Source organism: Macrotis lagotis, chromosome 5 (genome assembly GCF_037893015.1).
Source record: "Macrotis lagotis isolate mMagLag1 chromosome 5, bilby.v1.9.chrom.fasta, whole genome shotgun sequence".
NCBI classification, from domain to species: domain Eukaryota; kingdom Metazoa; phylum Chordata; class Mammalia; order Peramelemorphia; family Peramelidae; genus Macrotis; species Macrotis lagotis.
The window spans coordinates 267,827,291-267,854,591 of NC_133662.1; the positions used below are offsets into that span (position 1 = coordinate 267,827,291).

At 41.0% G+C, this 27,301-nt stretch overlaps 1 protein-coding gene and 1 long non-coding RNA gene across 2 annotated transcripts in view; one reads left to right on the forward strand and one right to left on the reverse strand.

The window, feature by feature from the left end:
* LOC141489120 (uncharacterized) overlaps positions 1-337 on the reverse strand; it is a 41,575-nt gene extending 41,238 nt beyond the window's left edge. Inside the window, exon 1 of the mRNA XM_074189816.1 lies at positions 224-337. The gene's annotated coding sequence lies outside the window, so the exon portion shown is untranslated. The remainder of the gene's footprint in view (positions 1-223) is intronic.
* On the forward strand, positions 282-27,301 carry LOC141489121 (uncharacterized). Its single transcript, XR_012468903.1, has 3 exons — positions 282-443; positions 22,846-22,912; positions 27,231-27,301. It is a non-coding gene; the product is annotated as an uncharacterized LOC141489121 (long non-coding RNA).

Genomic DNA, 27,301 nt, shown 5'->3' on the forward strand with positions numbered 1-27,301 from the left:
GGAAGTCGTGGCCCCTGGAATATTCCAACTAAGTCGAGCCCTGGGGGGAGAGCAGGACAGTCTAAGAGAAGGAAGGTCAAATGGACTATGGCCTAGAAGAAGGGAGAGAAAGAGCCTGGAAAAACAGGAAGAATTTTCTTCTGTTTTTTTTTCAGGGAAGAAAAGTCAGCAATTTTTATACAACATAATGCTCTAAGAGGAGGCCAAGTGTTGGGATACAGACCTGATAAAATCACCTCCTTCCCGGTGTATTGTCAACCCCAAGGTGTCAACTGTTCCTTGAGAGCAAATGTTCTAGGGGGCAGTTTGAGGAGCCTGTGGTTTTTAAGGCCTGTATATGTTTGTAGTGGTTGGTACAGTCCAACTCTGGCCTCCAGAACATGGCAGGCCTCCAGCCGGAGGATGGAGGGGGCCGAGGAAATGAATTCTTCCATGATCAATACGCAAGTGAACACTTTCTTTACTCTATTGCAGGGGTGGGGGATATCCAGTCCATGAGCTGTATAAGGTCAGGGAAATCATTTGGTCGTGTGTTGCCAAGGCGACCACAGGTAGGACTCAAAATTCAATAAATCTAGGAGCTTGAGAAGAGTGAATTAATTAAATGCTTGACCAAATATGGCAGGCTAATTTTTAAGTTAATAATTTTGTATTAATATTCACATGGCCCTTAACAGAAGAAAGGTTCCCCATCCCTGCTCTAGTGACTGACCTTTGCAGTAGGAGTAGTAATGAATTTCACAATGAAAACATAGGGTGGGCCCAAAGGAGTTGAGACTCTTGAGCCCTCTCCTTCCTCACTATAGGGCCATTGGCTCTGGACCCAGGTAATAACCCACTGGATTCAGTCCTGAGGGAAACAGATTGCCTCAAAGAAGGGCCAGGAATTTCCCCTCACATTCCTTGGTCCTCTAAACTCCATCTCTAAAGTCTGAGAGAAAAATGAAAGTGTAAGGTATGGGCTAGCTGAAAAGATTCACCTTTTAAGCACTAAGTGCTCATTGTTGAGGATACAGAGAAAGATAAAAACATGGCCTGGCCTCAGAAAGCTCCAAATCTAATGCTGTAGACAATCTACAAACAACTCTGCGCATCCAAGTGTTAAATGGGGATAATCTCAGAGGAAAGGTGCAAGTCATTGGGAAAGATGCATGTAGAAGCCCTAACGTGATGAGGGAGGACATTCTCAACATTGAAGGACAATCAGGGAAAAGACACTGCAGTTTGGAGATGAGCTGAGAAGAGCTGCAAAAAGACTTCTCACCAAAAAAGAAAAAGAGGAGAGGATGCTGGGGACAATGTAAGCCAGGGTTGGAACCTGTCTTTATTTCCTCCTCACAAAAGAAATGATTGACACAATCAAGATCCACAGGCTCAGGAGGACAGAAACCTTCAGTAATAATCAGTAACTTCATATTTCTGTTAGACTGTCCTGGTTGAGACTTCAGCCACAGCAGTCTGCTGGTTAACCAAATGGTGGTTTTTCAACTTATTCTGGGCTATTCAAATGCTCCAGGCTCTGTCCAGTCCAAGGTTTTTTACTAGCTCGGCCATGGCTTCAGCTCACCTTTTCGTTGATCATGTTCTTTTTTTAAGTTTTTGCAAGGCAATGGGGCTAAGTGACTTGCCCAAGGCCACACAGCTAGGTCATTATGAAATGCCTGAGGCTGGATTTGAACTCAGGTCCTCCTGACTCCAGGGCCGGTGCTCTATCCACTGCACCACCTAGCCGCCCCTGTTGATCAGTTTCTTAAAGAAATCCTATAGGGAATGTGTGGCTGTCATCTTCTACAAGAGATCACCCAGGGTTTTCTGTGTCATCCCAAGCACCAGTCCGTTTGATGTTTTATCTATCATCTGCTTATTTGTTTATTTGCATATTTGTTTATTGTAACATCTGTTTACCTCTCCCTCCCACTCTCCTCTCAACTGACAAATAAAAAAATAAAACCCTCATCATATAGATGCATAGACTAGCAAAACAAATTCTCACAATAGTCATGACCACAAATTTGTGGCCCATTCTGTGTTTTAAGTCCATTGCCACTCCAGGAAGAGCAGGTGTGTGGTTTATCTCCGGTCCTCTAGACTCATCAATCCATTGTTTGTGGATTTGGGTGGGTCCCTGGATGGTGCCAGAGAAGCTTAGTACATGCTTAATGGGACAGTGCCATAGGCTCCTTTCCCACACATACTTGAAAAGGTGCCACTTCTAGAGGCTATTGATGCCCAAAAAACTGCTTTTCTCCATCGGCTGGTGGAGCTGCCATTTTCTTTTCTGGGAGAAGGTAGAATGTTCTTCTTCTCAGTCATACAGCATTACTTGAGCAGGATTACTGTTTGGTCCACAGAGATACTTCTGCCCATAATAAATGACGCAAGCAAGGAATTCAGGGAAACACAGGAAGATCTGAGTTCACCTTACACTGGGAAATGAATATAACCTGGAGAATCTTAGCTATAATACAACAGTGAAGATGAAAAAGATTACTGAATGAATGCTAGGCGTGGAATAATTGGAGAATGAAATAGGCTTGCTTCTCCTGCTAGGACAGGATTAATCTCCCTACATACCAATCTGTGAGCATCCAAAGACAAAAATGAAATAGTCCCTGTCCTCATGAAGTTTTTATGCAACAGGAGAGACAAGATGTGCACATATGTATGTGTGCAGCCTTTTATATCTTAGATAAAAAATGAACATAGGGTACTTCTTGTGAGGATGGGTTCCAGTAACTGGAGGGAATGGGGGTAGGAGGCAGAAAAGATTTTCTATAGAAGCTGGTGGTTGATTTGAATCAGGAGCTCCAAGAGGCTGAGGTGAGGAGGGAAAGGATTGCAAGCTCTGAAGGACCAGGGAGAGATAAGAGAATATTAGCTAGCAAGACAAAAATAGAGATATATAGGCCCATATATTTGTTATTAATTATAGATATATCAAATGTAACACCAATCCATAATTGCTTGATATATAATTTATATTATAGACCATACCATATGTTAAATGTATATATATAATTATGTCTATGCACATACATAGAAAGATTTATACATATATACATTGCCAGATCATCACCATATCTGACATTTTTATTAACGGTTTTTCTTTGGAACCATTCTGAGGGGGAGGGGAAAGAAGAAAGGTTCTATTTCCATCAATGACTATGATGTAAAAACCAAAAAGCATCAGTTTTTTTAATGTTCTGCAACACAGTTGAGATGTAATTTGCTTCTTCCTTTTTCCCAATGCTGTCCTCAGCTCAGAATAGATTAAAACATGTTTTAAAGTGTGGAAGGGACCCTAGAATGGACCTCGTGCCTTTACAAAGAAGGAAGCTGAAGCCCATAAGTGAGAAGTTATTTCCCCAAGATTATATAGGTAATCAGTAGCAAAGGCCAAAATCCCAACTCCGCCAGTCAGCTATCCTGTCCATGTGCCCTAAGGGCTAGCAGACCTATCATCTTATTGATTCAGAGCTGGAAGAGACCTTAGAAGCCATCAAATCCATTTATATGATTTTACATATAAGGAAACTGAGACCAAGAGAGAAGAAATGATTTGTCCACTATTATAAATATCTGAGGTACAATTTGAATAGTATTATTTCTGGACTTCAAGTACATTTTTCTACAGTTTATCATTCAATCACCTCTTTTCATCTCAAAATAGGAGGGGCCTAGAGTCTCCTATATGTCGTGTTGTATTCTTGTTTCATTCAATTATGTCTTTATGACACCATGGAGTTTCCTTCGAAAAGATACTAGAGGGGCGGCTAGGTAGCGCAGTGGATAGAGCACCGGCTCTGGAGTCAGGAGGACCTGAGTTCAAATCCAGCCTCAGACACTTAATAATGACCTAGCTGTGTGGCCTTGGGCAAGTCACTTAACCCCATTTACCTTGCAAAAAAAAACTAAAAAAAAAGAGACTGGAGTGGTTTGCCATTTCCTCCTTCAATGGATTAAGGCAAATAGGTTCAATAACTTGCCCAGGGTCACCAGCTAATGCGTGTCTGCAGTTGGATTTGAACTCATGTCTTTTTTTAGGTTTTTGCAAGGCAAATGGGGTTAAGTGGCTTGCCCAAGGCCACACAGCTAGGTCATTATTAAGTGTCTGAGACTGGATTTGAACTCAGGTCCTCCTGCCTCCAGGATGCTTTATCCACTATGCCACCTAGCCACCCCTGAACTCATGTCTTCTTGACTCCGGGGCCATTGCTTTATCCATTGCCCCTATCTCCCTGGGTTAGAGCGTGAACACCCTGAAGAGAGGAACTAGCCTGCTATTTTTGTCCCTAGGATTTGATATATTGTGTTTTTCCATTCTAGTCTTTGTCCCTATTCCAGGAGGAAAAGAAAAGCATAGCGTAAAAGACATGCAAAATACATGGAAAGCAGAGAGGAAGGAGAGTTATTTCAGCACCACAGCCCTTCAGAACAGCGCCCAGATCTTAGAGCTGCCCACCCGTGGCCCCACTGTCCTTTGGCCGGAAAATTGTGATATTTGGCCTTTTGTTCCCGGTAAATGTCTCTGGCTTAGGAGTGGCTGGGAACCAAGCCAATGAATCTCAAAACCATCCAAATTCAGACCTCTCCTTTTTTCCCTTTTTTTTTTTTTTGCCCAGAGAGGACATGGTGATGTCATTCTGTTATCCACCAGGGGGCAGGGCAGGATAAGGGAAAATACTGGCATATGGGAACCAGTCAGAAAACCACATTGGAAAGAGTGAAACAGCCCAGCAGAGTTTAAGTTGGATTTATGCTGTGAGAAGATAAGCTACAAAGAAGGGCCAGCTTCCAGGGAAGAACCTGAGTCATCTAAGAGCCCGGGCTGATAACGCTGTGAAAACCAGCAGAGCCAAGAGGAGGTTAGAAGCATCATGGTGAAGCTGGTGGCCCAAGGACCTTGGGAAGCGTTTTAGATGCCAGTTTGTGTGGAAACTGGAGGTGATGGAGAGTCACGGAAGCTTCTTGCGATGCAGAATGACATGGCCAGACGTGCCCTTCAGTTTGGCACCTGAATAGAGGATAAACTGCAGAAGGCAGAAACCATGGCAGGAAAGCCATTTAGGAGGCTCCTGAGGTAGTCTAGGTGAGAGGTGCTAAAGCAAGACTTTTCTTAAGGTTATTGAAGGGGAGAAGCAACATAGGGCAATAGAGAGTCCACCAAAGGTGCTTCGTAAACCCGAAAAGGTATCGCATCGTTATTAGCTATTATTGCTGAGAGGAAGGTTTGTCCACTGGGCACTGTTAGACATGGAATCAAGAGATAAATGGGCTTAAAATCTATTTTGGATGACTACTAGTTTTGTCATCAGGAGGAAATTACTTCACCTCTTTGCCTCAGTTCTCCCATATTTAAAATGGAGGTAACAGTCTGACATAACCATTTCTCAGGATTATTAATAAGATAATGTAGGTAAAACATCTTGAGGACTTTCAAGTTCTATGTAAATGACAATTATGATTATATGCCTAAGTATCAAAAGATCATAGGCTGCCAGGAGATGACTTAGACCTGTCAAACAGGGAAAGAAATAAGGTCAGGGTGATTCAGTGAGAGAAGAAACCTTCAAAAGCTGTCCTCACACCACTTATAAGAATCTTCTGCTTTCTCCCACTCCTGCCTTCAGATAAAAATCCTCAAAGATATTCTTAGCCTACATAATCAAAGGTTTTAAAAATCCCTCTCTTGGTTAAAGGTTGATTTGGCCTCCTGTCTGAATTAGGGAAATGCCCAGTCAGAGAACACTTCCAAGAAGGGTCTTCTTATAGCTCTTCAACAGGAGGATTCTGTACATTACTCTCTACTCCAGAAAAACTGGTCCATTTACTGTTCTTAGTATATGACCTGTCAGATCCTCAAACCTTGGCCCCTTTAGTCCCCTATGACTGCAACGCAGATCTCTTCACAGCTGGGTTGCACAACCCCTTGATCTCCACTTTCAGGCTGCCCTACTTTGTCCCCATTTCTTGCTACTGCTTCTTCTACCTTTGCCATCCATCTGGTAGCCATGGAGGATGATCATACCTAAATAGCAAAAACCACAGGCCCTGGAGAATACTGTCGGTGACTGCTGTCAGCTGCATCTGGAGCATCATGGCTGCGGGTTTCAGCCACCCCACACCAATGTTGCATTACAGCAGAGAGCATGGGAAGCTTTTCTTCCACACAGTCTTCAAGGCCTTGGGACCTCAGCAATGAACACTTTGTACTCTTCCTAATGATGTTTTTTCCATCATGCTCAAAGATCATGATGTCAGGGAGGTGATGCCATAACAAGCACACGGGCTGGATTTGAGTGAGGGAGATGCTGTGCTAAGCCACCAGCCTCACCTCTGCCAGAGTCATCTGGGTCCAGTGGCCAGATATGAATCAGTATGACTACAGATCACCCTGCATGCAAGGCAATCAGGGTTAAGTGACTTGCCCAAGGTTACAAACCTAGTAAGTGGCAAACATCTGAGGCAGGATTAGAACTCATTCCTCCTGACTCCAAGGTCAGTGTTTTATCAGTTGAAATTAAAGATTAGCTCCATTTTAGACAGCCATTTAATACCAAAATAAACCTCTAGAGACATGGTTGCCTGGGTCAGGGGGATTGGGGCATCTTAAGGGATGGTCTACTAAAAATACTTCAGTGAAGTCGACTACATTTCCATTGCAAGCTGGGTGATAGGGAACCATGCAAAGGTTCTGTGTGGGAGACCACGGCCTTTCAGGAATCCACACGTTGAATAACATGGTTGCCCCTCTGCAGCACCAGGTAGAAGTTTACAGAAACATGTTAAAACCTTCAGATGGGATGCAAATATGGTAGATGGATACAATGCGGAGGAACTCGGAAAGGCCTTTGTCCACTTAAGCATCTGCCTGTGGTTGTCATTGCAAAGGTATTCAAAGGCAGAAGAATCACAGGTACAGATGATAAGGAATCCTAGCATGGGAAGCCTCTTTCCAAAATCATGGGAAGCACAAATCAGCAAGGATACTTCTAGCCAGATCCCAAACAAGAAGAAGATTCTATTAGACATCCCCAGAGGATGATACTGTGGTTATCATCATTATTCACATACTATCTCCCACACATTACAAATCTTGAGATATGGGGGTCATCCACAAAAGCTAAGTCTTGATACTGGCCAAATTGGGGAATACCAGTGACCGTGTGATTACACAGAATGGGGTCACCAAGAATTTGACCTTTTTGGAACTATTTAAGACCCTCAGGACCACTTCACTGAGTATTCCTAGACAGAACAAAACATGATGAACATCACTGTGGGATGCACCATGTAGGACAGGGCCAGAACTTTCCAAAGTCCATTTGCTGCCCTCTATAAAATTTCTTAGAGTAATATCTACCTCTGAAGCTCATATTGTGAAGTGTTCATTGGTAAAGTTGGTCCTTCTCATATGATCCTCAAATATCCCTCTTCATTCTGGAACATTCCCAGAGTGTTTACTTTCACCCAAGTAAAACTGTGGGGTTAGCGGTCAACATGAAGGCATGTGTTTCATAAGGATCAGTCACCAGAGAATAAAGTCATTTATAATAACATCGAAGATTTCCAGGTTGGCCAGGCTAAGGTGGTCTTAAAGGGCAAGGGTATAACAATATGACTGTGATTGGTGCTGGAATGATGCTCCATGAACCCCCTGAAGTCAAAGAGCAGTTGAAGAAAGAAAAGATCAACATCAGGGTGATTGATCCCTTTATGATCAAGCTTTTGGCTAAGAAAATCATCCTCACTAGTGTCTACACAACCAGCGGCTGAATTCTGCCTGTAGAAGAGCATTGCTGTGAGGGTGGTTTAGGAGAGGCTGAGGCTACCATCACAGCAGGTGAACTGAGCATCACCATCACCCTAGGGGGCAGGAAGCCAGAGGAGCTACTGATGATTTTCAGGATCACCAGAATGCCATTGTGCAGACCTGAGCCCTGGCCTAGGTCTGAGATACCTTCCAGCCATGCCAAACCAAAGCAAGGGTAGGGAAGAGAGAGAAATGTACTTTAAATACCCCTTTGCTACTAAGAGGATTGATGAAAAAAATAATGTTTTGAAGAAAAAAGATTACTTCTTCCAAATTCAGCCTAAGTGTGACTCCTTTAAGAAGTTTATTCATGGGGTAGCTAGGTAGTGCAGTGAGTAGAGCACCAGCCCTGGAGTCAGGAGGACCTGAGTTCAAATGCAGTCTCAGACACTTCATAAGTACCTAACTGTGTGACCCTGGGCAAGTCACTTAACCGCATTGCCTTGCCAAAACAAAGAAGCCTGTTCAATTTTCCTCATCTTTTCCTTGCTATTGTCTTTTCCCAAGGACTTATTTTATATATATTAAATTTCTCTACTTGATTTCTCTATATTCCCTCAATAGAACATAAGCTCAGGGAAGCTAGGTGGTGCAGTGGATAAAGCACTGGCCCTGGGATCAGGAGTACCTAAGTTCAAATACAGCCTCAGACACTTCATAATTGCCTAGCTGTGTGACCCTGGGCAAGTCACTTAACCCCACTGCCTTAAATTTAAAAAAATAGAACATAAGCTCCCTGAAAGCAGGCACTCATTATTTTTGTCTGGCAAACAGTTAGCACTTAATAAATGACTGAATAACATGACTCAAAGAAAAGTCATTCAGAACAACATTCAAAGATTAGCGTTTCAGAAATAGCACTAATTTTAAAATGTTTCTTGAATAACATTTGCATAGTGGGTTTATAGGTTTTTTTTTAATGTTTCCAATTCATCCCCTCAATTGCCTTCTCCTAATGTGAAGATGATCCTGGGTTCTCAGAGGTCAGAACTGGCAGAGTTCATGCTCTGGAATTTCCCAACAGCAGGATAGCTTTAGAGAATGAGCCTGGTGGTGGAAATCTCTGTTGCTTAAGGATGAGTTGAGATTAACCCAGAAGAGGAACTTTTCACTAGAACAGCTCTCAAAGAGCTTTCCCAAATGGCAGGATAGAATATAAACTCCCTGATGGCAGGGGCAAATTTCTCGAACAATGCCTGCCTCTGAAGAATATTTGCTATGTCCTAATTAACTGACAAGAGACAAAGAAAACGTTATGAACCTTTTCTATGTCACATCATGGTCTCTATCTGCATAAGCAAGTGAAGGGAAAGGTACCCACAAGGGGACAAGGGAGCTAGTGAGAAGGTGAAGAGGAAGTTCAGAAAGAGACTCATGAAACAGTGAGCCTGGCCAGAGAATTTCTAGGGGCTTCCAGGCAGAGATGACTCCTGAGGAGGTGAAGAAGTAGTCTGGAGAATGGGGGAGGCAAGAATGAAGAGGACTGGGGGGCCTCTCTTGAAATAACCACCTATGTGAAGGCATCATCCTGAGGTGATTGATCGATGGGTCAGGTGGAGGAAACCTACAGATAAAGTCTCAGATCTTTAAAGTATTCAAATAATTTGAGAAATGATTTTGCTGGATTTTAACAGCAAGCAACCAACAGGCATTTCTAAAACTCTTGCATAGAGCATTCTCGCAACGGGGATGTTGTGGTCATTGTTGTTAGTGCTGTTCTAGGTTCTGTGTCGCTGTTCAGCCACGTCTGATGCTCCACGACTCCATTTGGCGTTTTCTTGGCAAAGACAGTGCAGCAGCTTGCCATTTCCTTTTCCAGTTCACTTTCTAAATGAAGAAACGGAGACAAACAAGGTGAAATGACTTACCCAGAGTCAGTCAGCTAGTGTCTGAGGTCAGATTTGAAGGGAGGATGATTTTTGTTTTGACTTCAGAAAAAGCATTTACTGGGGATTCAAAGAAGTAAGAGAAGGAGGAAGAGGAGGGGGAGGAGGGGAAGGAGGAAAGGAAGGAAGGAAGGAAGGAAGGAAGGAAGGAAGGAAGGAAGGAAGGAAGGAAGGAAGGAAAGAAGGAAGGAAGGAAGGAAGGAAGGAAGGAAGGAGGGAGGGAGGGAGGGAGGGAGGGAGGGAGGGAGGGAGGAAGGAAGGAAGGAAGGAAGGAAGGAAGGAAGGAAGGAAGGAAGGAAGGAAGGAAGACACCAATCCTAATCCCTGTCCTTAAGGAACTGATTGCTTGAATGTATTCTTTTTTTTTTTTTAAAGAAACACATTTTATTTATTTGTTTGTTTGTTTGTTTATGCAAAGCATTGGGGTTAAGTGGCTTGCCCAAGGCCACACAGCTAAGTAATTATTAAGTGTCTGAGGTTGGATTTGAACTCAGGTCCTCCTGACTCCAGGGCTGGTGCTCTATCCACTGCAACACCTAGCCATCCCCAGGTGCTTACATTCTAATGGGGAAGATCACATGTAAACATAATCACACGTAAGATAAATACAGAGTAGATGGACGGTGTCCTTAGAGAAGATGACACTGGAAGCCCCAAGAGCAAAGGAAAGGCAAAATGAAGGCAGGAGAAGGTGGCTCCTTGAAGAGCAAAGTGTGCCCATGAACTTATTATGTGATGTTAGCTGTCACCTAACTTTTCTAGACATTCCACTCTGTGGGATTTGAATCAAACACCTTCTATGTTTCCTAAGCAAGAGAGCAAGTTTCCTAACTCTTTTTTTTCAGGTTTTTTTTTTTAAAGGCAAACGGGGTTAAGTGGCTTGCCCAAGGCCACACAGCTAGGTCATTATTAAGTGTCTGAGACTGAATTTGAACCCAGGTACTCCTGACTCCAAGGCCGGTGCTTTATCCACTACGCCACCTAGCCACCCCGAGTTTCCTAACTCTTAAAACCTCTGACTCTCCCAGGACTCTGTGGGTGTTTGATGCAGAGTTCTCTTTCAATACAAGCTGTTCAGAATTGCTTTGCCACACATGTCATGAGACATTCAGCAACTTCCAGAGGACACAAAAATATCCTTAGTTTTCTATTCATCCCCATCAAATCCTGAGTACCCAGGCTGACTTGGAACCCTTGGAACTGCCTTCTACTAAAGAACGAGGAAAATGACCCAAATTAGTGAGATTGACTGGATAGTAAATTCCAGAGCATTTAACTAGTTACCTCCTTTGCAAGAAAAATGTCAGCTGTGAAGGAACCAAACTATCATTTAACAATGTAATGTTTCTATTGAGTTTGAAAATCCTCACCAATGGAAGTGACATCAGAAAATCATAGACCGAGAATGACATGCCTTTGTGGTTGCAAGGAGCCTTTGGGTGTTGTTTCAACCATCTTCTGTATTTTCGGGGGGGGGCATAAAAAGAAATAAAATAGAAAGACATAGATAGATAGATAGATCAGTAGATCGATCAGTAGAAAAGTAGGTAGATAGGTAGGAAGATAGATGAGAGAGAGAGAGAGAGATAGATAGAGAGAGAGAGAGAGAGAGAGAGAGAGAGAGAGAGAGAAGAGAGGGAAGAGAATGAGTGAGTTCTTTAGGGATATTTACTTTACAGATATACCAAGAAAAAAGTACAAATAAATTTCCCAGCATCTGGAGAGAGTGGATTTAGACTCAACACCATTACTTTGCAAAACCAGTCTTTGATCCCAAGGAGCTCACACTCTAATGGGCTGAGGGAGATAGCATGTTGAGCATGATTAACATGTAAATAACTGTGCACATGAAAGAAATCCCTGGTATACATGGTCTGTGAGGGAGGGGAGGACTGTGAGTAGTGGGACTGGGGTGGGAAGTGGCATTCTAGAGGAAAGGCTTCCTGTGGAAGGTAGGAAACAACCAGGGAAAGCACATTTTGTTGGGCATTGGAGGAGTCTGCGCAATGAATAGAGAGAAAGTTTGTGAATATTATTGATTCATAGATTACCCAGAGGGGAGGGATTTAGCGAGCAGCTGAGAGAAGGCCGAGCTGCTCAATTAATTTTGCTTGTGGCCGTTGCTACACATGCTGGTGGCACGTCCTTCTATCACTTACAGAAAGGCTGGTTGTCCTTTCATGCCTTATTTCACTGAAGTAGAGGGTGTAGTCTACATTTCGGTCACCAGAGGGAGAGAGGCTCAAGCCACCATCCAATGGTTTCCTCAGAGATGAGCTTCTTTAGGAGTAGTGCTTATCCAGATGACTTAGTTATCTCCACTGGTCACCAGTGAGTGCTCATGGGTATTTTTTTCCCATGGCCAAAATAAATTCAAAGTAATTTAGAGGAAGCACACTGATTGGTGTAATCAGAAAAGTCCACTTGTAGAAGAAAGCATTTGAACTAAAGGTCCAAAGGGTGTTAGGTGAGAAAGGAAAGCATCCCAAGGTGGGGTGACAGAATAGATAAAGATATGGCTGAGGAAGACAGAAATTAGAGCATGACAAATATCAAACAGGATGGAAAGAAAAGTCCTGAGGAGGAAAAAATCTGTCTGGCCAGGGAGACCAGAGCCAAACTGAGACGAGCTTTCCCTAAATGCCAAAGCAAAAAGCAGATGCTTTGGTCTGGAAGTCATAGCAAGCACCTGAATCTGGGTCACCTGGGACCATTCAGTTGGATAACTTCTTTCCTTTTTCCCTCAAACCATGTGCTCCATGTGGGTGAAAGTCATTGTGGGATTTTATCCTCTTCAATGACCAGTGACTTCTTCTTCAAGAGAATAGTTTTGGGGCAGCTAGGTGGAACAACAGATACAACACCAGCCCTGGAGTCAGGAGAACCCGAGTAAAAATCTGATCTCAGACACATAATAATTGCCTAGCTGTGTGACCTTGGGCAAGTCACTTAACTCAATTGCCTTAAATAATTTTTTTTTAAAAAGAGAATAACTTTCTTCTGAGGACTGACTTGGAAGCATCATTCCAGAAAGTGACTTTCAACATGTACAACATTAAAGAAAGTCTTCTCTTGGTTGATTGCTTTTTTCCCTTCATTATTAACCAAGATCAAAATGACATTACTTTGTTAGAGATAAATTACAAGTGTGTCCTAATGTGGTTGATCAGACCAATAGGAGCTCAGAATGCTCTACCACAACTTGGGCACAGATAGTCCATGTGAACACCTGAGGTGGGCACTCTAAATTTATGGACATCATGTTTCCTTTGAATTGCTTCAACTTATGGAGTACAGCCCACTCAGTGATGAGGGCACGCCATGCTGGGCGGGCCTCAGTCATTGTCTCTCATGCTGTACAATCGATTCTAAAACTCTTCAGTGAGACCTTCAGGGTGTCTCGGTGTCACTTCTTCTAACCCCCTTGTGAGTGCTTGCCCTGGGTGAGTTCTCCATAAAATAGGTTTTTTGGTAAGCATATGTCTGGCATTCTAACAACATGTCCAGCCCATCATAGTTATTCTCTCTGTAGTAATGCTGGAATGCTAGGCAATTTAGCTCAAAAAAGGCCCTCAGTGTCTGGTATCTTCTCCCACCAGGTGATCTTCAGAATCTTCCTAAGACAATTTAAATGGAAGTGATTCCATTCCCTACCATGGCACTGGTAGACTGTCCAGATTTCACAAGCATACAGCAATGAGGTCAGCAGGACAGCTCTGTGGACCTTCAGTTTGGTGGTCAGTCTAATACCTCTTCTCACCTGTACTTTCTGAGTTTCCCAAATACTGAGCTAGCTCTGGCAATGCAAGTGTCAACCCCATTGTCAGTGTGAACCTCCTTGGAAAGGACCCTGCCAAGGGGAGTGAGCTTGCCCACAGTCCTCCAAACCTCTCCATTTGCTGTAATTAATAGTTCCATAAATGGATGCTGTGGTTCTGACTGATGGAGCACCTGGGTTTTCTTGGTGTTCATTGTTAGATCAAAATGAGCCTAAGCAGCATCTCAATTTCAAAGGTTGCATTGAGTGGACTATCATCTGCAAACAGAAGATCCTGCACCAATACTCCTTCCACTTTAGTCTTGGCTTGTAGTCTTTTCAAGTTGAAAATTTTGCCATCAGTGCAATACATGACCTAGAGGTCATGTTCATCCTCAGTGAAGGCATTTGATAACATGGCTGAAAATGACCTGCTAAAAAGTATGGGAGCCAGGACACAACCTTCATTTACTCCATTGGTGACTGGAAAATCTCAAGAGCATTATCCACTCTCCAGAACCTGAGCATGCTTACCGTCATAAATCTGACGTGCAATACTGATGAACTTCTCCAGGCAACCAAATTTTGACATAATTTTCTATAAATCCTCATGACTGATGGTATCAAAGGCCTTGGTCAGATCTACAAATGTTATATAAAGAACTCTGTTCTGTCCTGGCATTTTTCCTGAAGTGGTCAGACAGAAAACACCATATTGACTGTTCCTCTACCCTCTCTGGCGCCACACTGGTTCTGAGAGAGACCATCTTCTAGGTGAATGATCAGCCTATTGAGAAAGACTCTGGCAAAAATCTTACCAGCAATGACTAAAAGAGAAATACCCCCGTTCTGTTAACACTACTCTATAGATGTTAAGTTTTCATCATATAGATTGGAGAAGGCCAGAGAAAGATTCTGGAAGGGGACATTTCTAAAGGGGACAGACAGGAGGTTCTCTATTTAATTTGTAGAAGATTGGACAAAAGTCACCCAGGGTGGGGCAGCATGGATAGATTGCAATCTATATTATTGGATGGAATAGTAGAGTTGATAAATCAAAGAACCAGAGGAGCTTTAGAATAATTCAACATCTTTGATAACATTTTCTTTAGACCACAGAGCTCTCTTTGGCAAAATTAGAGAAGAGAGATTTCCTTTCAACTTTCTGAACTTCTCTCAGTTTTCTTGTCTATTAAATTTTAAAAAGAAAAAAATTGAAACTCCTTATTAACAATTTTGTGCAACATCTCACAATGGGACATATTGCACAGAGAGACAGATCTCAGAGACAGAAAGCCCCTGGGTTCAAGACCCACCTTTGGCACCATCTGTCTGTGGGACTCAACACAAGTCATTTTACTAATTAGGGCTCTAGGAAACTCTCTAAGGCTACATAAGGCTAAAGCTCTAAGTTGCAGAAAAGATGGAAGCTAACATGTTTCCTCATTCTGAGCTTAACTCTTTCCAGGAATTCACAAATTCAATCCCTATCTTTTTTCTAAGGTTTAATTTCTTGACAAACAATAGGGATATTTACCAAATTTCTTGAGCAAATTAAGGCAAAGTCCCAGAACTCTATTGAGTAAGTAGAGAAAATTTGAGATATTTGTTAAGAGATATTGTGTATTTCAATTATGTTGGTGGCCCTGTGGCAGTATGAACGCATATTGGACTTGAGGTCCACTAAAAACCCTAGCTCTTCTTCACTGGAGCAGCTGTCTAGGCATATCTCTAACAATCCTGCACTTGGGCAGTTGATTTTTAAGACTCAAGAAATCAGAGGAGAGATAATAGAGAAATCTCCATAAAATTCCTTTAAATAGTCTTGCCTCATTCCTGAGGCAAAAAGTAAATCAATCAATCAATCAAAGTTTATTCTAAGTGCCCTTTGGGGGTGGCTAGGTGGTGCAGTGGATAGAGCACTGGCCCTGGAGTCAGGAGTGCCTGAGTTCAAATCTGACCTCAGACACTTAATAATTACCTAGCTGTGTGGCCTTGGGCAAGTCACTTAACCCCATCGCCTTGCAAAAACTAAAAAACAAACAACAACAACAAAAAACAAACAAAAAATATGACCTTTGGTTTAGGAAATTGAAATCTAGAAAGGAAATGTTGTCCAGGGGGAAAGGTGGTTGCTTGGGAGTCAGAAGATCGAAGCTCAAATCTCATTTTAACAGTCAGGTTGAGTCATTTGACTTTTTCTAGGTGAGTCATTTAACTTTTTCATTTATAAAAATGAAAGCTTTGGGGGCAGCTGGGTGGCGCAATGGATAGAACACGGACCCTGGAGTCAGATTCGGTCTCAAACACTTAATAATTGCCTAGCTGTGTAACCTTGGGCAAGTCACTTAACTCCACTGCCCCTTAAATAAAAATTCTAAAAAAAAGAAAAAAAGAAAGCTTTTGAGGTCATTTCTGGATCTACATAAGTGTGCCTGTGTGGGTGGGGAAGGGTCTGTTTGGTTTTTGTTTGGTTTTTGGTTCTTGGAGTAGAGTTGAGAAGTAGCTAATGAATCTTAAAGAAAGATGAAATAAAGCTAACACTCCAGCAGATGGTGCTGTATCCCCAAATGAAGGATCGATGCTTCATTATTTATTTGGGCAAAATACATCTCCCAGAAATGCTCATAAGTCATATGAACCTGAGAAAATATTCATAGTAGCGTAAGTGAGCTAGGAGGGTGGACAATAATCCTATGATTATTACCTGGAGAAGGAAAAGGACAGGGTTCAAAACCTAACTTTGCTAACTATGTGACTTTGGATAAGTTACTGGGACCCTCTAGGCCTCAGTTTCTACATCTGTTATAAGAAAGATTTCTTTCTGTTCTAAATAACTTGGGATGCCAACAGTGATAATGATCATGAAGATGTGAATAATGACCCAATATGATGAGATCCATAGTAATGAGCCTTTTACGGGAAAAGAGAATCTTGGCAGAGGAGTGGGGGAACGAAGGGAGAGAGATCTTGTCTAAGTGAAAGTCAATACCAGCATCCTCAAGTGGAGAATATGACCTGGAACAAGTCATCGAAACTTTCAGTACCTCCGGGACTTTGTCTAAAATGGCAAAAGCCATAACTCGTTCCTGGAATGCTTTGGATGGGATCCAGTCATCAGTTGATATGATCTGTCAAGGTCACTCCTACCGCCAAGGTCTATGATTCCAAGTTACTCATAAACCATTCCCTTGCTTTAGTCATCGCTCTCACATTCCTTTTAGTGGTAGTAAAACATAAAGGGAAAGGTAGGTTACTCTAGGGAGTTAGACTCAAAGGCAAAAAGACTTGGATTCAAGTGCTCTGGCTGTGTGATCCTGGACAAGTCACTGGACTTCTCAGTGGCCTAGGCAAGTAAGCCTAGGACTTGCAGAGAAGGTGCCTGTCTGAATTGGCACCATTAAAACCACAGTTCAGTCTTTATCCTCTAAGGAACCCAGTGAAGGGATTCCTCCCCAATAGCAGGCAGATCTGCATTGTAAAGTCTAAGGAGTCAGCCACCCACAGACCAACCTGTGACCTGTGCTAAGGAGCCATTCCCTAGACAGAAGTCACACACCTTTATCAGATCACAAAATTCACAATTTAAGGTCTTTCTTTTTAGGTTTGTTTGTTTGTTTGTTTGTTTTAAGATTTTTGCAAGGCAATGGGGCTAAGTGACTTGCCCAAGGCCACACGGCTAGGTAATTATTAAGTGTCTGAGGCCGGATTTGAACTCAGGTCCTCCTGACTCCAGGGCTGGTGCTCTATCTACTGCACCACCTAACCACCCCAATTTAATGTTTTTCTTAAAAAAAGATGGAGACAGAACAATATGGTGGCAAGTTCTTTCACTTAGACTATAATCTGTTGAGTTGGAATTCCAGTTTTGTCACTTACTGACTTTCTGTTTAACTGTGGACAAATCACTTTCTCTGGGTCTCAGTTTTCTCGTCTGGAAAATGGAGATAATAACCTTAGCTCTGAGGGTTACTTTCAGGATCCGGTGAAGTTAGGTATATAAAGCATTTTGTAGAACCTAAAACGTTATATACGAGCTTCTTATTTCATAAATTTCAGCTTACCACCTTTCTGGACCTCAGTTTCCTCCTGTGTAAAAGGCAACAGGTTGGGCTACATGACCTTTAAAATCCTTTCCAGCTCTAAATTGTATGCTCCTAGGATTTCAGTCTCTTTAAAATCATGCCCTATTTGGGATAAAACCTGTGATTGGCAGAAACAGGTTAATTGGCCAATAATTACACCTGGCTGTTTGCCAGGACCTGGCAGATATCATCCCAGCAACCCTGGAGAGAGAGATCCCTAGGGCAGCTGTTCCCTCTTATCCTAAAGGTTCTTCAGCCTCGAATCCTGATTTTTCCAACAAGGAGTGGGTAGGACCCTTTTCATCCAAACTCCTTGCCTTAAATAGTCTGACTTATCAGCTAAGGGGGATGATGGGTGTCTGTTGGTTGCCTTCCTACATTGTCATCTATGACTAAGGTCCCAGCAGCAGATGACTTGGTCATCCTTGTTTGGGGGCTTATTTTTTAAAGGGACTTGAAACTATCTGATTTATGCTCTCGTTTATCAATTCAGTGGCAAGACCTTCACCCCTCACCTCAAATTCTCCCTCACAGGAGGCCACTGTAAACTTTCTTCCCATTGAGATCAAATGGCCAGACCACACATGACCAAATGAAACATTAGGTATTTTTTAAATAAGTTTTTATTGATATCTTTTACTTTTACCAACATAGAGATTTCCTTTTGAATCCTTTCCTCTTTCCTTTCTCAGAGAGCCAAGCAGCAATTAGTTTTTTATATATGGGTATCATGGGATGTGGGTTCTTCAGGAATGAAGGTGCAACCTTAATTTTTCTATTGTTATTGCAGTCATCATTGTTGTTGGGGGTAAGGGGTGGTCTTGAATTCAAATGCCCAAAGACAGAAATCTATTCCTCACAACTCCTTAGTGAACCAACTAGGCCCCCATCCCTGTCCCTGCCTTTTGGAAAATGAGCTCCATCCCTCTGATTTCTCTAGATTTCTTTTGATATCTCTCTCATCCGGGGAGCTGGCAGTTGAGAAAGCTTTCAGACTCCTAGCTAGAAGCAATAGTCTGGAACACCTTCCTCTCCCTTCCTGGAGTGGACTCCAAGACCTGCTAGGATAACAAGCCGAGGCTTGCCTTGGAGAGCAAGAAGGCCCAGGGCTCCAGTCCTTCACCTTTTAACTGTTCCTGGCTTCCACAGCTTGTTTGGTGTCTGCTTTGCTTTTTGTTCTAATTGCTAGCTTGATTTCTGCCAGGGCCTTGTGGTCTAAACTGTGGCTCTTTAGACCAGAAAAACTGGAGGCCAGAAAACTCTAGACTTCTTTTTTTCCCATAATGGTTGGAAAGGTCTTTTGAGTTCTAAGTCCTGTGGCCTGCTCCTGTTATTCTCTGATCTTGGGCTCCGGTGATCTGGTGATCCTGTGATCTGGTTTGGTTGTGGGCAATGGAGAAACGCTGAAAGGGTGAGTTGAATTCAAGGGTGTAGCCAGCATCCTCAGCCCCTGCCTCCAATCCAGACATGGTGAATCCAGTGCTCTCCCCACCACCCCAAGGTAGTCAGAAATTTAGGATTGGAAGGTCCCCTCAGAGGTCCTGGAGTCCCAGGTTTTTCACCTTACTGATATGGAAGCAGTCTGGGTTGTTTCAGCGACTTGTCCAAAGTCACACAGTCAGCACCAAAACGGGGGTCAGAATCTAGGGCTTCTAGTATGACTTGATGATGCTTTGGAAGATGCGAATATTAATACACAAATATTAAACACTGACTAGTAATGTATACTAGAAATACAAAGGCAAAAACAAGGGACCTGCCCTCAAGGACCTTATATTCTAGTGAAGTGGGGTAAATGTGTACAAGATAAATAAATAAAAATGTGATTGGGGCCACCAACAACTGAAGGAGTAAAGGAGAAAGACAGCACTGTGCTGGAGCCAGTTTGGGACAAAGAGTTGATTGTTAAATTTTCAGGGTGAGTATGATGTTGGGGGAAAATGTAGCCAGCTAAATGTTCGGGCAGACCATGAAAGAATTCATGTAAAAGCCCAAAGCTTGCCCAAAAGAAATTTTAGGAACAAAAAGGTTTATTTAAGTATTGCTGAGTGCTGTATAGCAAAAGCTGCTTACCTGGGAGATCACACTCCCCAAGAACAGACTAGCTTCACTGGAGTAGAGGGTCAGCTTTTTAGGAGGTTATAGGTTGGAGGGGTAGTTCAGATAGCAGAGCTAGGATAATAAGAAAGAAACTGGTGAGGGTCTGTAGCTCTGAGACTTTATCTTCACAGGTTAGGGCAGGGACCATTGTTTTGCTGATAGAGGTTTATCTTTGCTTGGGAGGGCAAAGTACTTTACTAAAATTTCATTGACCTTATCTCAAACGTTTGAACAAAGGGATGGGGTAGGCACAGATATAGTCTTCAGCAATGTTAAATATAAGATGCATGATCAATGCAGAGGAAAAATTACAATAATAACATCAAACATATTTCTCTGTCTAATATTTCATCTACTTTAAGCACTTACACCTCAGAAATCAACAAATGCTATAAATCATGGCTCGAGCTATTGTTTTCTTAATTGTCTGGACTTAAAGAAATAATGGGCAGCTAGGTGGCGCAGTCGATAGAACACCAGCCATAGAGTCAGGAGTCCCTGAGTTCAAATCCAGCCTCAGACACTTAATAATGACCTAGCTGTGTGACCTTGGGCAAGCCACTTAACCCCATTGCCTTGCAAAAACAAAACCCTAAAAAAAAAAAAAGAAATAATGGAGAAAATATTCACATTCAGCTTGAAAGTGTGTATTGTATTTTTGGAGAGCTGGTGAATAAACACTTCCCAGCACAGCCCTGGATGCAGAGAACAAGAAGGAGAATGTTATTCCTGACACATGAATGGGTCTGGAATGATTGGTCAGAGATAGACTGGGAAGGTCCTCAATTAAATGGGGAGGTTGGAGTGGTAGTCTGCAGTTCATCATCAAAGGAGGAAGGGAGTGACATCAGCATACTTATGCTTTAAGGCTATCAGTGTGACAGCTAGGTGGAGGATCTATCAAAGACAATGAGGACAATATAAGAAGACCACTTGAGAGGTTCCTGAAAGTCATAGCCTGGTTGAGGTTAAGAAAGAAGGATTTGGAAAATTTTAGAGGAATTTTCTTTAATAATAAATAAAAATGTATAACTATCAGCTGAACATTGAACTAATCACTGAGGATACAAAAAGAAGCCCTGCCATGCCCTCAAGGAGCTTATACTCTAATAAGAAGATATGTGTCAATTATAATAAACAACTTTCAAATAACAGTGACTTTGAAGGGGAAATCCACAAGTGGTAGAACAGATTTATCAAGCCGCTGTCTGACTGTGCCTTCAATAGCCTACAGAAAGTGAGCTTAAATTTCAACACTTTGACTCTATTGCAAAAAAGAAATTATTTTATCCACCTGTATGAGATGAATGTTAAATATCCCAGAATAAAAGAAGACTTGTCCTGGGACCATCTTTATCTGAATTCCTTATGAAAAATAGAAAGAACTGGAATAATAATCACCATAGTCATCAAGCATTTCTTCGGTACCTACTGTGCTAAGGGCTAGGATTGCAAAAGGAGGCAAAAGAAAACCAAGTCAGTAGCTGCCCTCAAGGAACTCATAGTCTAATGTAAGAGACAGGACAACTATGTATAAACAAGGATGATGATAATGATGATACCTAGGTATAGAGTGAATTAAAATTTGCCCATCACTTATAATTGACTTTTCTCAAAGTCATATCATTGCTTGTTTTTTTTTTGTCTCATTGTTAGGATTTTTTGGAGCTTGAACTGAGATTTTCACCCGCCCCCCTGTCTTCCTAGAATCTCTTGTCCCAGGCCTGCACGGTTTTCTAACCTCAGCTGTGACCTTTGTTTCAGCTAGTTGGTAACCAGCATTCCCTTTGGGCTTCACAAAGCTCCCTCCCTCTCTTTGAACCTGGATCTCTGGAATGCTGGGTCCTCACCAGTAATGCCTCATGCCTTTGGAATGCAGCTCTTTTGACAATAGGCCAGATTCCTCAGTTTCTGAAAAACTCACCATTGGGGGAATTCAAAGCCCTTTTCTGGAATCCCTCCCACCCTTACTTGAACTTCTCTGCTCTCTGCTATCAGTAAACTATAAAAAGCTAAGCCCCTCCCCTCTCCTTCTCATTTTTTAACTACTGAATGGGCAAAGGGGGAAACTGAGTTCAGATCAGAAAAGTGTGTGAAAAAGAGATCTTTCTCTGCTCTGGATTTTAAAACTCCTCCTGATTAAAGAAGCCTAACATTTATTTATCCCAGGCGACTCACATCAAGGACAAACTCCCTCACTGGGGATTGAAAAAATAAATCCCAACTGAGGAAGCAGATGGGTGGGTTGATCTCTCTATTTATTTACGGTGTGACCTGGGAGATATTGTTTTTAACTTAGTTTCTGGAAGAGGGGGAAACCCTCAAAGGGATTTTAATATGAGAGTGAAAGGGGAAGGGGAAAAAAAAAATCTGCTTTCCTGTCCCTGGTGGTTTCAAGATTTACTCTCCTGTTTGTGAAGTTGGTCTGGCCGGTCTGCTGAGTTTGCCCTCCCTCTTTCACCACCTCCCACCCCAGCCCAACAAGTTCCTGCTAGCTGACCTTGAACTGATGTCATAGTTCTAAATTTGTCAGAGCTAGCTTCCTAAACAACAGACTGAAGTCATAACTTGGGGCTCCAGCCTGAGCTTGTCCCATCAGCTCAAACAAAGAAAAGAGATGCAACAAGGACCCAGAAGTATTTGCCATTTTTAAAGAAAAAAAAAACAGGGGAAAGAGGGAGAGGATTTTTGCCATAATGATATCTAACAAATGCCTTAGATTCACTGGCCCACTATGTTCAGATAAAGAAAACATTGGGTTGCCAAGATAGTACGCAGCCCTTAAAACCATACCCTTTGGAATACTTTGAGAAAGTCTGATTATCAGAGTGTTGAGGATTGATTTATATTAAAGTAAGAGATTTAGATCTGGGGAAAAGATGAAATATCAGAGCATCATAAGACTCAAGATTCAGAGTTGTACTTGAGAGGACATCTGGAAGCAGTTGGTGGCACACTAAGAGTTTTACACCTGGAGTCAGGAAAACCTGAATTGAAATTCAGCAACACAGCGTATAGCTATGTGACCCTGGACAATCTCTCTCATCTGTAAAATGAGGATAATAATAGTATATACCTCCCCAGGTTGTTGTGAGGATCAGATGATATATGTGTAAATTACTTTGTAAACCTTTTAAGTCCCATATAAAAGTCTGAATGTGCCTTTCTACAACTTCCACTAACACTCCCATTTCTGCCCTACAGGGTCAAGCAGAACCAGTCTTTTCATCCACATGAACACCCTGAAAGAGCTCTTTAGTAACACTGGAAGGTACAGATTATAGTTATCATCATCCCCATTTAACAAATGAGGAATTTGACACTCAAATGGTTTATGATTGCATAGCTACCAATTGTCTGAAACAGGATGAGAACCCAGTTCAAATATCCTTTCTTTACTCTTCCAATTTGTTTCATTTTTAGGGGCAGCTAAGGTGGCACAGTGGATAGAGCACCGGCCCTGGAGTCAGGAGGACCTGAGTTCAAATCCGGTCTCAGACACTTAATAATTACTTAGCTGTGTGGCCTTGGACAAGCCACTTTACCCCACTGCCTTGCAAAAACCTTAAAAAAAAATTCCTATTTCAAATTTGTTTCAATTTTGTCTTTGTGGGACCAGAACCAGAGCCTGGACTGTAGGCATATGATAAATGTTTGTTGATTGATTTGAGATAAATAGAAACAGTCAATTTTATGTGAACTTCCTCACTGAATTATTGAAGTCAGCTCTTTGGAAGAGGTAAGTTATGGTCATGGCGGGCAGCAAGGGAATCACTGAGCCCAGTAAGTGATTTCTCCAAATCTGTCTAGGATATCAGTGCTAGCAGGGTGTCCTCATTCTATTTAGTCCTATACCTTGCTCTTTGATCATTGGGTGCTGCTGTCCAAGGTACCTATTATTGATCAACTCACTCTTCATTGAGGTTTTTTTATGGCAAAGATAATGGAGTATTTTGCCATTTCCTTCTCCAACTCAATTGACAGATGAGGAACTGAGGCAGATAGGATTGAATAACTTGCAGGGTCACAAAGCTAAGTGTCTGAGAACTGATTTAAACTCATGAAGACAGATTTTCTGACTCCAGGCCCAGTACTCTCTACCTTTGCCACCTAGCTACCCTGATAAGCTAATTAGACAGGCTATATATTTCATAGATTGGCAATAGGTACTATTCATCACTTGGGTTTCCTAAGTGGTTGGTTTTGCCTTGCTGAGAATGTCAAGGAAATAATAATATTTGCATTTAAATTCATAAAAGAGAATCTCACTGAATTAAAAAAAAGACATGGATAGAAGCTTTTTATGTCCCTTTTTGGTTTGGGGAAAATCTAACAGAAAGAAACAAAAAGGAAAATATAGAACTGAACGAATTATTGGAGCAACCAGAGCTATAAGAGTCATGACATCTTCTAAATGGAACTGCTAAAGAATATATGCATTTGTCATCACCTCATGGAAATTGTACAGAAACCGACCCATATATTGTGACATAGAGATATTGAAAATAAATATAAAAGGCAGAAATAGTTGCAGAAAAGACTTTTGACAAAATCAATGATCATTTATGTCAAAAATCTACAAAACATGGTTATAGAAAGATTTTTAAACATCATTAAATTATCTAAGAACCTAAAATAAGCTTCATATTCATTAGGGATACATTGGATGCATTCTCAATAAATATGCAAGTGAGGCAAGAATGTCCTCTCTCCCTTAAATTATTTTATATAGTCCTAAAAATGCTAGCAATAGCAATAATACAAAAGGAAGAAATTAAAAGTATAAAGAAAGGCAAGGAGATAAAACTAAATCTATTTGCTGATGACTTGCTTTAAAAAATTCTAAGGAATCAGCAAAGATAGTGATTGAAATAATAGATCCAGAAAAGTTGCAGGTTACAGAACAATGAAAATCAATCCTTTTTTACATATAATAATAATAACATCTAAGAGATTGAAATATTAAGAGAAGTTCCATAAAATATACAAAAATAAATAAAACATTTAGGGACCAATTAAAGCACAAAAATAATTGTATAAATTCAATAACTAAGTAATATTTAAATAAGTAACAATTTAAGTTATTGAAGGACTGCTCCATGACCATGGTTGAGTCATGCCAATATAATAAAAATGACAGTACTAACAAAGTTAAGTAATAGTTTAATATTTACCTGTCAAATTTTTGAAAGGATACTTTATTGAACCCAACAGAACAATAGCTAAATTCATTTGGAGAAAAATGTTCTAGAATATCAAGGGAAATAATGGAAAAAAGTAGATATGAAGAAGGAAACGGCACTTCTAGATTTCAATAAAGTGGTCCACCAAGACTCTGGAACAGGTTTAAAAGCAGATAGATCAATGGAATAGTCAAGACCAGGAAGAATCAGAAATAATAGAACTCAAGGACGCAATGGACGCAATGTTCATTAAACTCAATAACATAAATTACTTAGGAAAAAATTTTATTTTATAAAAGCTGCCAGGAAACTGGCAATGTCTGGCAAGTATTCAATCAGTATCTTACACCATATTCCTCAATAAATTCACAATGGATATGAGAATTTTTTTTTTAGGTTTTTGCAAGGCAATGGGGTTAAGTGACTTGCCCAAGGTCACACAGCTAGGTAATTATTAAGTGTCTGAGGCTGGATTTGAACTCAGGGACTTCTGACTCCAGGGCCCGTGCTCTATACGCTGTGCCACCTAGCCACCCCTGGATACATGATTTTAATATTAAATTTATGATATATTTATCATTCATATTTGTAATATAAATATATATTTATAATATATTAGAAATATATTATAAAGATCAAATCTTTAAAAATTGAAAGGGTTAATCATATATCTTTCTTTTTATGTATTTTTTTGCAGGGCAATGGGGTTAAGTGGCTTGCCCAAGGTCACACAGCTAGGTAAACATATATCGTTCACAACTATATTTTGGAGATATAATCAACCAAAGGTTCCCTGCAATCCTACAAATTAAACAGATAACTTTGCTTACCTAAAACTGAAAAGCTTCTAGTCAGACAAAATCAATGCACCTAGGATAACAAGGGAAAATGATCAAATGGGGGAAGATTATTTTATGAAATTTCTCTGATAAGGACTTCACACCTAAGCTATACAAACATCAATCTATCTTTCTATCTTCACAAGTATGTCCATACACACATACATAAACATGAGTTTATTCTCGTATATATAAAAAAGACCAAGCCATTTTCATTTTCCAATTTAGAATGTCAAAGGCCATGAACAAATATTTCCACTAACAATCCTATGACAGAATGCACCAAATCATTAATAATAAAAGAAATTCTAATCAAATGAAACCTCAAGTATTATCTCACGTCCTGCAAATTGGCAAAAATAACAAAAGATGAGAATAGTCAGTGTTGAAGGGATTGTGGGGACATAGAAATACTATGCATTGTTAAGAGATTATGCCCCAGGGGAATAATCAATAGGAAGGCGCTCTCCATCTATACCAAAATATTTGTCACAGTCATTTTTGTGACAGTAAAAAAAATAAGAGGAAGTGCTCATTGATTGGGGAGCAACTAATCCAATTGTGGTATACAAAGATAATGGAATATCACTGTGCTATAAGAAATATATTTGATTAATACATAAAAGCATGGAAAGATATACAGCATCTGATACAGAATAGAGTCAAGAAAATGGCATATACAGTGAGTTTATTGATAGAAATGGAAAGATCCACCTCTCCCCACCAAAAAGAAAAAGTAGATGTTCCAAAACTAAAAAGAGTAAATATAGCCACCAAGCAAAAGATATGAGAGGGGTGGTTAGGTGGCACAGTGGATAGAGCACCGGCCCTGGAGTCAGGAGGACCTGAGTTCAAATCCAGACTCAGACACTTAATAACTACCTAGCTGTGTAGCCTTGGGCAAGTCACTTAACCCCATTTGACTTGCAAAAAAAAAAGATATGAGAAGACCTCCCCCAAATACATATATATATATATATATATATATACACACAGAGATGTGGAATTCATAAATGTGATATACTGCATGCATTTTCAGATCTTTTTCAATATGTTGAGTAATTTTGCATATTTGACTTTTCTTCCTCTTTTCCATAATTTTTTTTTAATTTTTGCAAGGCAAACGGGGTTAAGTGGCTTGCCCAGGCCACACAGCTAGGTCATTAGTAAGTGTCTGACTCTGGATTTGAACTCAGGTCCTCCTGATTCCAGGGCCGGTGCTCTATCCACTGTACCACCTAGCCACCCCCATAATTCTTTAAAATACAGTTTGTTATATGAGATGACTCCTTTGGAAAGAGAGAGTTAGAGAAACTAAGGAAATTTCTGGTGATGCAAAAAATAAAGATTACAATAAAATTGTATTTTGAAAATTATTTAGAAGATGATTGTTACAAAATTACAAAGAATACACATGCTTTAAAGAAGTGAGAGGGTGTACCCCACTGCACTGCTTGCAGTAGCAGATGGTCCATGGACGTATGAGACACTGAATATATTTTCAAATTTTTTTGATATATTGATAAGGTTTTGCTGATTTTTTAAAATTCTTCCTCTTTTTTTTTAGGTTTTTGCAAGGCAATGGGATTAAGTGGCTTGCCCAAGACCACACAGCTAGGTAATTATTAAGTGTCTGAA